At 43.0% G+C, this 13,047-nt stretch overlaps 1 protein-coding gene across 1 annotated transcript in view; it reads left to right on the top strand.

Moving 5' to 3' along the window:
* Nucleotides 1–76: 76 nt before the first annotated feature.
* BPIFC (BPI fold containing family C) overlaps nucleotides 77–13,047 on the top strand; it is an 84,434-nt gene continuing 71,463 nt past the window's right edge. The window contains exon 1 of the mRNA XM_060194364.1: nucleotides 77–340. The gene's annotated coding sequence lies outside the window, so the exon portion shown is untranslated. The remainder of the gene's footprint in view (nucleotides 341–13,047) is intronic.

Raw genomic sequence — 13,047 nt, 5'->3', positions numbered from 1 at the left:
GAGAGCGCCCCCTGGAGTCCGCCCCAGTGGGCGGGCGGCTGGGCGGCTGGGCGGCTGAGCGGCCTGCAGCGAGGCAGGTCGCGCGGGAATTTGCAATCGATGATTCGGCGCGCAACGGTGAAAGGCGCGGACTGACTGCGCAGGCGTCGAGGGTTAGTCGGCTTTGCGGACTGCGCAAGCTCTTTCCCGGTGTTCCTCGTGAACGCGCATGCCCGTAGGAATGTCGACCCCGTCCTGTGACCACTCGGGCTCTGCTGCCAGGCTATTACCCCACTCCCTTCTCAGCGCCCAGACAGAGCTGCTCCTGCTCGGAGAAGCCCGGGGTTTAGCCCACCCTCAGGTAGTGTCTTGCTGTGCCAGCGCCCAGTGAACGAGGTCAGAAAGTGTGTTAGTCCTGTGGCTGCATAAAGTTCACCCCGAAACGCACCATTTTTAAAGCTACTGGCATTTGCCCCGCAGGCTCTGCAGCGAGGTGATTCTGAATCGGGGGAGACATAGGCCCTGGGCTGCAGTCACCAAGTGTCTCCTCTGAGTCTCAGTATTGCAGGAGGTCACTATACTGAATGTCCTCATGATAATAGCTGCCCTCAGAGCAGGTGACCTGAGGGAAAAACCACAAAGTCTCACAAACTGAGGCACCAGGCTCTAAGAATGGTTGAGCAATACTGTGGTGTCTCACCTCTCCCTTTCTGTGTCTGAATTTTAAGAAAGTGAATGAATAAATGAAAAATATTTGTGAGGGAACCATGAGTTTGGCTCATACAGTGGAGCATATACTTTATCAGGAACTAGGACTCGGGTTCAGGCCTGGACACCACGTGAGAGGACCTGCACAGGGAAACCTCACCAAAGGTGGGGTGGTGCTATAATGTCGCTGCTTCTCTGTCTCTCACCCTATATCTAAAATAAAATAAAAAATAAATAAGCGAGGGGTCAGGTGGTTGCGCAGCAGGTTAAGCGCACATGGTGCACTGACCAGCTTAGGAATCCTGGTTTGAGCCCTGGGCTCCACACCTACAAGGGAGTCACTTCATGGGCGGTAAAGCAGGTCTGCAGGTGTCTATCTTTCTCTCCCCTTCTCAGTCTTCCCCTCCTCTCTCCATTTCTCTCTGTCCTATCTGTTGGTGTGCTTCTAAATTCTGCTTATAAGACCTTCTGTTTTGATCATCACATTAGCTTGTATTGCTTAACTTTGTGGTCTATTTACATAGTCATTGTTTTCATTGGTTTAATCCCCACTGATTCCATTTTTTCCTTCTCCCCACCCCCTATCCTACCTACTTCCTCTTCCTGACACTTCCGCCTCAGGAGATTTATATAGGACAGGATTGTGATTAGAGATAGCTAGATCAAACTGCATTCCCGCTCAATAAAGATTGAACTGCGTCCGAGTTCAGCCATGAGTCCCTGGTCGTCTCTCTCCCGCCCGCAAAGCTAGCTCGGCAACTGGCGCCCCGAACTGGGACCAGCACCTATCCAACAACAACGACAGAAATAATGATAACAACAACGATAAACAACAAGGGCAGCAAAAAAGGGGGAAATAGCCTCCAGGAGCAGTGGATTTGCAGTGCCGGCACCGAGCCCCAGCAATAATCCTAGAGGAAGAAAAAGTAATAATAATAAGCAGTACAGGAGGGCCGGGTGGTGGCGCTCCTGGTTGAGTGCAAATGTTACAGTGCTTAAGGACCCAGTTGGAGCCACTCGGTCCCCACCTGCAGGGGGAAAGTTTTGCAAGTGATAAAGCAAGTGTTGTAGGTGTGTCTGTCTATTCCTTTCTATCTCCCCCTCTGCTCTTTATTTCTGGCTGTCTCTATCCAGTAAATAAAGATAGTAAAAAAAAATTTTAATGATACAGAAACAAGAGTCCCCCGGAATTGGAGGACTCATGCAGGCATGGAGCTTGTGATAACCCTAGTGGAAAAATAAATACAGAAGAAAGAAAATTTACAGGAGTGATAGACTCGTACATGCACAAGCAAACCCTCCCCCCCCAAACACACAGGAATGAGAGAAGTTACATCCCATCACTCTGTCATGTGCTATCAGTCACAGTGTTAAAGGGTTAATCCAAAGCCTTGAAAACCAAGAGACAGAGATCAATGAAGGACATCTATGATACCAATTACCATAGAGGATCCAATCATAATGATGGTGATTGAAGATGGGGTAATTTACATAAAGGAGCGATGATAGTCAAGTTCCATCCTTATGTGTGAGTACACGGCCAGAAAAGTTTGTCCCAGTAAGTGGCAATGCTTATCCACACCCTCACCTTCATTTACTACTAAACATGATTGATTCAGAGACTTAAAATATATTGTTTTTACTGTTATAATTCTTACAATTGAATGAAACAACTCTTGTAGTAGAGTCTGAAAAGTGTCTTGGACCTGGCAGTGGCACACCTGGTTGAACACACAAGGTACCATGCACAAGGATCCAGGAAGGGTGGCTCAGTGTAGTCAAACTTAAAGGGATACACCCCAGATAAAGAAGAATCTAGTGCTAAGCAAAGAATTTGGGACACATTCTAGTGTGTCAGGTTTTAAGCAGGGAAGTCTACTCAACTGGATTCTTTTTTCCTTTTTTTTTTTTTTAATAAAAAGGAAACATTGACAAAACCATAGGATAAGAGGGGTACAACTCCACACAATTCCCACCACCAGAACTCCGTATCCCATCCCCTCCCCTGATAGCTTTCCTGTTCTTTATCCCTTTGGGAGTATGAACCCAAGGTCATTGTGTGTCACTCAAAGTTCAGGGTGCCAGTATGCCAGGCTAGCTTCGCAGGAGAGAGACAGATGACCAGGGACACATGGCTGAGCGGAGGAGCAATATTTCTTTATTCATGAGCAAACGATTCAAAAAACTAATCTAATCTAATCACAACCCAATTCTGTCCTCCCTCTCTCCAGCGTGAGTCAGGAACCAAGGAAGTACTAGGTAGGGGGCGGGGAGAAGGAAGAAGCAAGAACTAGCGAGGACTAAACCAAAATCTCCCGGAGGCAGGGGGAGTGAGACCAAACCAGTGTAACAGAATGACCGTGTAAATAGACCACGTCAAGCAATGTAACAAAAGGGATCCCAGAAACAGAACTAGAAGCATACCAACAATTGTGGGATGCAGAGGGTTGAAGGTCTGGCTTCTATAATAGCTTCCCCGCTGAACATGGGCGTTTTCTGGTGGATCCATGCTCCCAGCCTGCCTCTCTCTTTCCCTAGTAGGGTGGGGCTCTAGGAAAGCAGAGCTCCAGGACACATTGGTGGGGGTCGTCTGTCCAGGGAAGTCGGGCTGGCATCATGCTATCTGGAACCTGGTGGCTGATCTGGATTCTTTTTTTTTTTTAAATTACCTTTATTTATTTATTGGATAGAGACAGCCAGAAACCAAGAAAGAAGGGGGTGATAGGAGAGTCAGAGAGACACCTGCAGACCTGCTTCACCACTCCTGAACCTTTCCCTCTGCAGGTGGGGACAGGGGCTCGAACCCGGCTCCCTGCGCATTGTAACTGCTCCTAGCCAGGTGCGTCACCGCCTAGCCCCCTGATATGGATTCTTAATGCTGCACAGACTATAGAAGCTGACTGACTAAGCAAAAAAGGAGCATTGAAAGGATACTAAATAGTTAAAGGAATTCTGAGGAGACCTCTAAAGCTGGCTGCAGGCTGAGTTTCCAAGAAGGAAACTCAGAACCATGCTGAAAAACTGGCCGGATAAGAAAACTGCCACCCCATCCTGCACAGGAAGAAATACCATCGGTCACTGCTAAGATTGACTGGAAAATGGCTGCCACCTTAAATGTCACACACTTTTGCAGTCTCATGAACCAGTGAAATGCCAACCTTCAAGAAGAGTCTAATTCCTCATCTTGTTCACTTCTAAGTCAAAGTCTCAGAAGAAGGCATCTAGTTGAGGTAATCTTTGTCCCATGCCTGACTGACTGCAAAGGAGACTGGGATTTGCAGTCTAAACTCCTTCGTTGGCTCCCCAGTATTATACCGATCACCTTATTACTAGCACCTTTTTCCTAAAACTCCAGCAAGTTAAATGTCTTAATACATTTGTTATATGTTTAAATTCTCTTGTCACATTCTGCATTTCATCATTTCAACCTCCTAAGTGATTTTTTTAATGTATATACATTACAAGGTTTATTCTTTGAACTCTAAAGTTCTATGAGTTTCAACAAATGCTTAAAGTCTTCTATTTGCTATATAGCCTAGTCCAGGAGACTTCCACCAGCTATCTATAAAATCCTCTGTGCTTCATCTTCCTCCTCCACTACCACTACTACCTCCCAGCCCCTGACAATCACTGATTCCTTTGTTTTTGCCCTTTTTAAAATGTTATATAATTGGAATCAGCGTAGCATTTTCTGGCTTCTTTCAGTAATCTGTATTTAAAATCAATACAGGTCTTTTGTGGCTTCTTAGCTCATTTATTTTCATTACTGAATAACGTTCTATAGGATGGATGTGGGAAATGTGTGCATATGCCAGTTTATCCGTTCATCCAAGTTTAGGGCAATTATGAATAAAGTCACTGCGTGTTTGTGGCTATGCCATTTTATTGTGAAGACTTAAGTTTTCAAATTCTGTAGATACAAAACCCAACAGAAAAAAAAAATCATATTAGCTAGATAAAGTCCTAAGAAACTACTGTTGGGTAAGATTAGGCTTACTTTTATAAGAAAAGTCAAACTTTTCCCAACATAACTACTATTTCACATTCCCACCAGCAAAAACTTAGAATCATATCCACCAGTTTGTGTCATCAAGATTTTATTTTAGCCATGCCAATAAGCATGTAATTGTGCCACACTGTCTTTTGTTGTCTTGTTTGTCATCACCAGGGCTTAATCCTACAAGGCTAACTTTTTCCAGGTTGAAATATAACACAAGAGGCAGAGGGGAAGAAATCACAGCACAGAAACTTACCCCAGTGTGGTGAGGATCAGACATATGGCAAAGCAGATGCATTCCCAGATGAGCTATCTTGCTGACCTCACATTTTTTAGTCGATATATAATTGACTTACCGTAATAATTTCATATTTGTGTATGTTGCAAAATGATCATCACAATAAATCAAGCCAACATCCATCATTACCCATTGTTACAGTACTCAATATTTTTCTTTTTTAAATGTTTTTTTTCTTTTTAATTTGTATTTATTTATTTATTTATTTATTCTGCCTCCAGGGTTATCACTAGGGCTCGGTACCTGCACTACGAATCCACTGCTCTTGGAGGCCATTTTTCCCATTTTCTTGCCTTTGTTGTTGCGCTTGTTGTTATTATAGCTGTAGTTGTTGTTGGATAGGACAGAGAGAAATCAAGAGAGGAGGGGAATACAGAAAGGGAGAGAGAAAGATAGACACCTGCAGACCTGCTTCACCGCTTTCAAAGTGACCCCCTGCAGGTGGAGAGCTGGGGGCTCGAACCAGGATCCTTATGCAGGCCCTTCTGCTTTGTGCCATGTGTGCTTAACCCGCTGTGCTACCACCCAGCCACCAGTATTTTTCTTTTTTAATTTTGATTGGCGCCTGGGTTATTTTTGCTGAGGCTTGGTGCCTGCACAATGAATCCACCACTCCTTTCCTTTCTTTCTCTCTCTTTTTTTTTTCCTTCTTTCATTACCACTAGGGTTATCGATGGTGCTCAAAACCTGCACAACAAATTCACTACTTCTGGTGGCCATATTTTCCTTTTACTTTATTTGATAGGACAAGGAGAAATTGAGAGGAGAAGGGGAGTCAGAGAAGGAGAGAGACAGACACCTACAGTACTTGCTTCACTCATGAAGCATCCTTCCTGTGTGAGAGGCAGTAACTCTAGAATAGTTATAAGTATAGTTGCTTTTTGAGTTTGAGTTTTAAGAATAGTTTAAATATAGTTGCTTTTTGCCCTCCTGCCCAGTGAGGTGGAAAATTCCTTGCCCTTTTCCCCACGACAGAACCTAAGAGGCCATCAATTATTTTGACAGACCCTGCAGCGAGCAGGACTCATCATGACCTCTGCAACAGAATACTGTTACCAGACAGTTAAAAATGGCCTGACAAATGATGACCTGATAGATTGCAAACAGATGGTTGGTGGTCCCAATAAAGAACAAAAAAATGTGGTGACCCCCACTTTGGCTGGGACCTATTGGTCTGGTGTAATGTCTAAAACTAGCCCATGCTTTGCTCTGAATAGATCAGGCTTTTGCTAAGTTTGAAATGATTGGATATAGGCTGGTAAGGTGATGTGTTCCCCCTCCCTGAGTGTAGTCTGAATTCCTATAAATTGTATGGTTTGAGCTTTGTTCAGGGTCGAGCTTGGTAGACTAACACCAGTCACCATCTCGGCCCGGATTGCAATTCGTGAATAAACATCTTTTGCTTCCTTGCAGTGGATGGTGGTTTGATTTCGCTCTTTAACATTTGGAGGCCCCAGCGAGATCTCCTCGGACAAGAGATTCCCGAGGACACCCCATCCCAGGTCCGGACCCCAGGAGGCCTTGGAAGCTTTGCCCGGCGCCGGTAAGTCAGGCCTGATTTTTTTCTTTTTGAGTACGGTACCGTCTGTGTGTCCCTGCAGGGCTTGGGGGTCTGTGGATTGCGGGACGCCACATTGAAATCCCAGACTGCAGCACTGGGAAGTGACGACTTCCAGGCTGCTTGGGTTGGGTGATAACTGGATCTGAAACAGGGTCCGCACCCTAAGGATCTGGAATAGGGTCCGACAGCCCAGAATATTAGTTCTGTCTCTTGTGGCCACTCTTTGTGTCTGTTCTCTCCCACTCTCAATGTGGAATCCAGGGTGTTAGATATTGTCTAGACATTTGTTAATATCAGATTGATTAAGCGCGCTTGTCTGTCTGTGTGTGTCTTGTCTGTTTGTCAGTCTGTGTTTTGTGTTCACTCACTTTCACTTTGCAGGAATGGGCCAGGCAGCAGCTCTAGTGCAGGGACCACACCCCTGCCCTGCCTAGGTGTGGCTGTTACCCCAGACGGGCCCGTGAGTGCTCCCTCCCTGCCTGCTGTTCAGGTCTCAGCTGCAGGGGCATGCCTGGCCGGCTTGTGAGCCCCCCAACATTTAAAGCTTTCTGCCCACTCATGGTAGCTGAGTTTCCCTGTTGTCTGTTATCCTAATGATTGTTGAAATAGATATTCTCATTGCTCTCCTCTTCCATTAGGGTTTGGTTTCTGATACTCCCCAGCTGGGAGAACAGGCTCCTGGTAATTTTAGTTTTTCTCTTTGGAGTACCTAATTCCTGGACTTTTGTTGTTTTGGTCTGGACCTAACCTGATCTTCAGCACTGCCTGACAAGCTATGTTTTGTGAGTGAGTGTTTCAAATGACTGACTTCTTGGGTGTGTGACCCATTTTGGAAGAAACTTGGTCAGGGTAACTCTTAAGATGGGCACAGCAAGAGTTTTGTGAAGATGAGCTGAATAGAGAAGTCTGGAAACTGTCCTTGGTCCTCTTGGGCTTCTCGTGGAGAGAAGCAGAAAGAATTTGTTTATTCCTCCTTGTTTTTTCTAGGGCTAGTTAAGGTCGTCCTAGGAGCTGTTAGTTTAAAAAAGAAAATCTTAGTGTATAAATGTGAGATGTTTCATCTTGAAAAACTGTGTGAGTGCAGGTCTAAATTTGTGTTTGACCAGGTATGTTGCTAAGATGTGTCTGTACTGGTTAAAAGCTGCTCTTTTCCCTTAAACAATCAGCCCAGATATATAAATGATAAAAAGGTGACTATGATATGTCTTACATGTTTATATGTGTGTGTTAGGTTTGTTTTTGTCACCTGAAAAACGTTAATCTTAAGGTTAAAAGTGTAAGTGACTTTAAAGCTATATTCTTATCAAAGTTCTTTAAAAAAGAGTTTTCAATACAGTTCTTATGTGGTAATATAAGGGTAAAAATTAATTTGCTAAGGCAGCTAAAGATTTAAAGTCTTAAGTATTTGATGTGACAATTCTTCTTCTCCAAATTGATATGCAAATTATCTATGTATTTAACTGATATTGGTCCACAGCAAATTTGCATTTGTCTGACACTGGAGATGTTTTGAGAAGTCACTAGTATGTGTTAACTCTCTAAGTAATTAAAGTTCGTTTAAAGTTTAAAAAAAATTAGTTAAACTGAATTTGGTTTAGAGATCCTGGTTATGGGAATTGCTACAGGAGGTTAAAAAGATAACTTTTAAATGTATGCTCTTTAAAATTCAAACAGAGCTTCTCAAGTTAGGTATCACACACTGAAGATGTGTCTCTATCTCCTGTGTAAAAAATGGCAGAAAAGGTTATTGACATGTAAGAGTTTTAAAATACCTTCTCAACTAAAGAAGTAGAACTGGCTTAGGTGAGTGAAAAATAACACTAATGATTATACTAATGATTTTCTAGCCTAAGGCTTTTGCTCTGGTTTTCCTCTTTATTATCTTTCTGCTTTTAAAAATTATCTGGTTTGTTTTAAGACACTGTCAGAGATTTATTCTTGGCAAATGGTGTTTTTGGTCTGATAGAAGACTTGTTTTGGCAAGTCCTGATTTAACAAAATTATTGTTTTGAATATTTAAGTTATGAGGTTTATTTTAGCCTTTTAAGTTGTCATATTAGAGCTCTAAGGGGTAAAATCTATTAAGAGTTTTATATCTATGCCTACTCATGATAGCTTTGTGATGAGTAAAGATCTTAACAAAAACTGTTTTAATATTGTGCTTAAATTGTTTAAGCAGTTTTAAATAATGCTAAAGAAATGGTAATCATTTTATCATGTCAACACATTGGGTATTGACTTTATGTACTGTACTGGTATATCTGTTTGTTAAAAAGGCCTTCTAAAATTATATAGAGATGTATAGGCCAATTCTGGTCATTAGATTGTCAATTTTGATAAGCTCTTAATCTGGTTTGTGTATGTCTTACTGGTTACAAATGTACAAGTACAGCAGTGATACCCTTTCAATCATACTGCCAGACTCTCTTAGGGGGTCTCCAAGGGGCAGTAAAATGGCCCACAAATCTCTCTAAGGTAAATAAAATGGCACTAAATTTGGCCTTCTGTTGCTCAAATCTGCCCCAGGTGTTAAAAGAAAGTTACAGAAGACAGAAAGATTTTTTTTAAAAAAGCTGAGAGATTGCTCAGAAGGTTTTTTAAAAAAGTTGGCAAATGTTTTGACATTAGACTTAAAAAAAAAAAAAAAGAAAGTCAAAAAGATGGGTCTAGGGGTAGAGAAAGACCAGTGATGCTACTGAAAAGAAAAAAGACACTAGAAAGAAAGGCTGTTTTACCAACAAGCCATTTAGACTGCTTATGGATGAACTAAAGGCATAAGCTGGGGAGTGCTGACCAAAAAAAAAAAAAAAAAACTTGGGCCATGGCACAACATTGCTTATTTGTCAAATATTGGGCCCAGTAGCTGCTGGATGGACAAAATGCCTGAGGACAATAGCACCTGTGGCACAGCTGGTAAGGAAAGCAGACAAGCCATCACTGGGGCAAGTCCAATGCCCACCTAACCTGCTACCAAGTTCTGTTCCTAGACCAGCCGTGAGTGAAATTCAGTGCTGCCACCGGCCTGAACCCTGCCACCCTGATGTTGGAGATGGATCCTGAGGCTCCCCGCAAAAACATGACTACCAAGAGGTATGCCTTTGCTACATGGCGTGTGCATGGAGCACGTGGGGAGGGAAGATTCCTGACTCCCGCCGGGAAGATGACCCAGCACAAAAAAAAAACCTACTGGAGGCCACATGGACCCTGCAAGAAGCAGCCGTGACCCATTGTTCCGGACATCAGAAAAGAAACTAGAGGGCAGATGAAGCAGCTTGTGCAGCTACACAGCAAGCAGGGCCAGCCTTGGCATTGATTCCACTAGACTTCCTGCTTCCAAAGGACCCTGGATACAGTAAGGAGAAAGATAAGATAGGCGAGAGATTAGGACTAGAGACTAAATAGATTTTACAGAAGTAAAATCAGAGACTTTTGGGTATAAGTACTTGCTGATATTTATAGACACATTTTCAGGTTGGGTAGAGGTTTACCCAATAGAGTCCGAGGAGGCATAGATGGTGAGCAAGAAAATTTTAGATTAAAAACAGTGCCCAGGTGGAGAGTTCCCTCTCACCATTGGTTCTGGTAAACAGACTTTCACTGTTTTTGTGCGTCAGTTAGTGGCCCGAGAAATGGGAACAAATTGGAAATTTCATTGTGCTAATGAGCCCCATATTTCTGGGCAGGTAAAGAGGTAAATTAGATCCTAAAGGAGATTTTAACTAAATTAACCCTTGAAACTGGCAGGGGATGGGTATCGCTCCTGGCTCAGGCCCTTCTGAGAGTGCACTATTTCCCATTTGTAAACAAACTGTCTCCCTTTGAAATGGCTTTTTGCAGACTGCTGCTGTCATGATCTGTAATTCTCTTGTCTCTGATCCATTCCACAACTGTTATCAAGTTCTTACAGATCTCCAGCCTATATTGCAGGACAAAGTAGAATGTTGTGCTACGAGCCTTTGGGAAAGACCTTATATCGTGATCCTGAGTACACCAACTGCTGCAAAGGTTGCCGGAAAGTGCCACTAGATTCATCACACTCATTTAAAGAGGACAGTTGCGGAGCCCACTGAAACAGAAGACTCTTAAGATAATGGTTCTTAGAACCGGGTATGCTGAGGCTTCAACAGAAAGAGAAGATGAAGATGAATCAAGGATTTGATTCCCAGCTAAGACGAGTGGGGAATGTGAGAGGCAGTAACTCTAGAATAGTTATAAGTATAGTTGCTTTTTGAGTTTGAGTTTTAAGAATAGTTTAAATATAGTTGCTTTTTGCCCTCCTGCCCAGTGAGGTGGAAAATTCCTTGCCCTTTTCCCCACGACAGAACCTAAGAGGCCATCAATTATTTTGACAGACCCTGCAGCGAGCAGGACTCATCATGACCTCTGCAACAGAATACTGTTACCAGACAGTTAAAAATGGCCTGACAAATGATGACCTGATAGATTGCAAACAGATGGTTGGTGGTCCCAATAAAGAACAAAAAAATGTGGTGACCCCCACTTTGGCTGGGACCTATTGGTCTGGTGTAATGTCTAAAACTAGCCCATGCTTTGCTCTGAATAGATCAGGCTTTTGCTAAGTTTGAAATGATTGGATATAGGCTGGTAAGGTGATGTGTTCCTCCTCCCTGAGTGTAGTCTGAATTCCTATAAATTGTATGGTTTGAGCTTTGTTCAGGGTCGAGCTTGGTAGACTAACACCAGTCACCATCTCGGCCCAGATTGCAATTCGTGAATAAACATCTTTTGCTTCCTTGCAGTGGATGGTGGTTTGATTTCGCTCTTTAACATCCTGCAGTTGGAGAGAGGGGCTCGAACCCAGATCCTTGTGCATGGTACCTTGTGCAACTAACTAGATCTGTCACCTGGCCTTTTCCTTTCTTTTCTTTTTTTATCCTTTCTTTTTTCTTTTAGTCCTTTCTTCCTCTCTTTTTTTTTAGAGACAGAAAATTTTCTCTGCAGAGACAACACAATTTTTTTTCTTTTTCTTTTTTTTTGGTCATTGCCAGACATCAATTCTCTGGGCCAGTTTTCCAAAGAGAAACAGAATGAGAGAGGGAAAGACACCACAACACTGATGCTTCTTCTAGTGTGGTGAATACTGGGCACAAACGTGGGTCATATACATGGCAAGGCAGATGTCTTCTCAAGTAAGCTATCTTGCCAGCCCTCAAAAGACTCAATTTCCTTGCTTCTCAAATAAGTCCTGCTAAGTAAAGATCACTTGGCATAATCTGGAATATTTATTTCACAACTTGGCAGGAGATAATGACAATACTAACCAGTGGGTAAAGGTCAGGAACATTGCTAAATACCCTGCAGTGCACAAAGCAATCCCCTACTGCAAAGAATTCTGTGCACCAAAAATGAAGGTGAAGAAATTCTTGTCTCTGAATTAGGCTCACATCAGTGATTCCCAGATGTTTTCTACCTTCTTTGCTTGATTCCACAGTATCACTCGTGCCTCATAAAAGTCCTATGTATGGGGGGTGGGCAGTAGAGCACCAGGTTAAGTGCACATAGTATGAAGCACAAGGACCTATGCAAGGATCCTGCTTCGAGGCACTAGTCCCCTACCTGCAGGCGCGTCACTTCACAAGCAGTGAAGTAGGGCTGCAGATGTCTATCTTCCCCCTTTCCTCTTTATTTCCCCCTCCCCCTCTCAATTTCTCTCTGTCCTATATAATAAAATGGAAAAAAATGGCCATGAGGAGCAGTGGATTCGTAGTGCAGGCACCAAGCCCCAGCAATAGCCCTGGATACAAAAGGGAAAAAAAGTCCTATGTATGCACATTTAGAATTTAGCATGAATTTAAATCTACTTTAAATGTGAAAAATAAAATGTAACTTCCTTTTAGGTAGTTGATAAGTTGAGTTAAGTGGGTCAGTGGGTGTTTATTTTTTCAAAACTAAGAGGCAGTCACTTCCACAAGCCATGCCAGTGTGTGATTAGTGTGAGTCTGTCATTGTTGTGTACCCAGAAATGTCATTACACAGACATAAAGAGGGTATAGCCTGGGAAAAAGCAGGGACTAGAGGGGGCATACTTCCAGGTGATAGAATGATTCTACCAGATCCTTCTCCTCAGTCACTTCCAAGAGTCACTCTTCTCTCCCAAGAACCACACAAAGTCTAGGCAACTTCCTCTGACAAGGTATATTTAGCAGATTCAAACACATATCTGTGTTAAACGTATTCAGTTCACAACTCAGGTGAGTTGCCTAGCAACATCATCCTTCTCCATCCCCTGAACTGCAGCTACATTTTAGTGACCTCCCTACAAAGGCAGCTAATACTAACGGTGGCTGAGACTACTGGACAATGGACCATCAAGACAGGTCCACAACTTCTGAGCTGTGGTGCCTAAACTTAGACAAGATGCATAACTTCTTGGTTCCCAACCCTATAAAATTGAAACAGTATTTATACCTCATATAGCCTTCATAGAAATTTAATGAAATAAAAAAAATTTTAAGTGGGCCAGGTGGTGACATGCCTGGGTGA

The sequence above is a fragment of the Erinaceus europaeus genome, chromosome 7 (assembly GCF_950295315.1).
Source record: "Erinaceus europaeus chromosome 7, mEriEur2.1, whole genome shotgun sequence".
NCBI lineage: Eukaryota > Metazoa > Chordata > Mammalia > Eulipotyphla > Erinaceidae > Erinaceus > Erinaceus europaeus.
The sequence above is the reverse complement of the archived record's forward strand: the minus strand, read 5'-3'. Positions and strand labels throughout refer to the sequence as shown.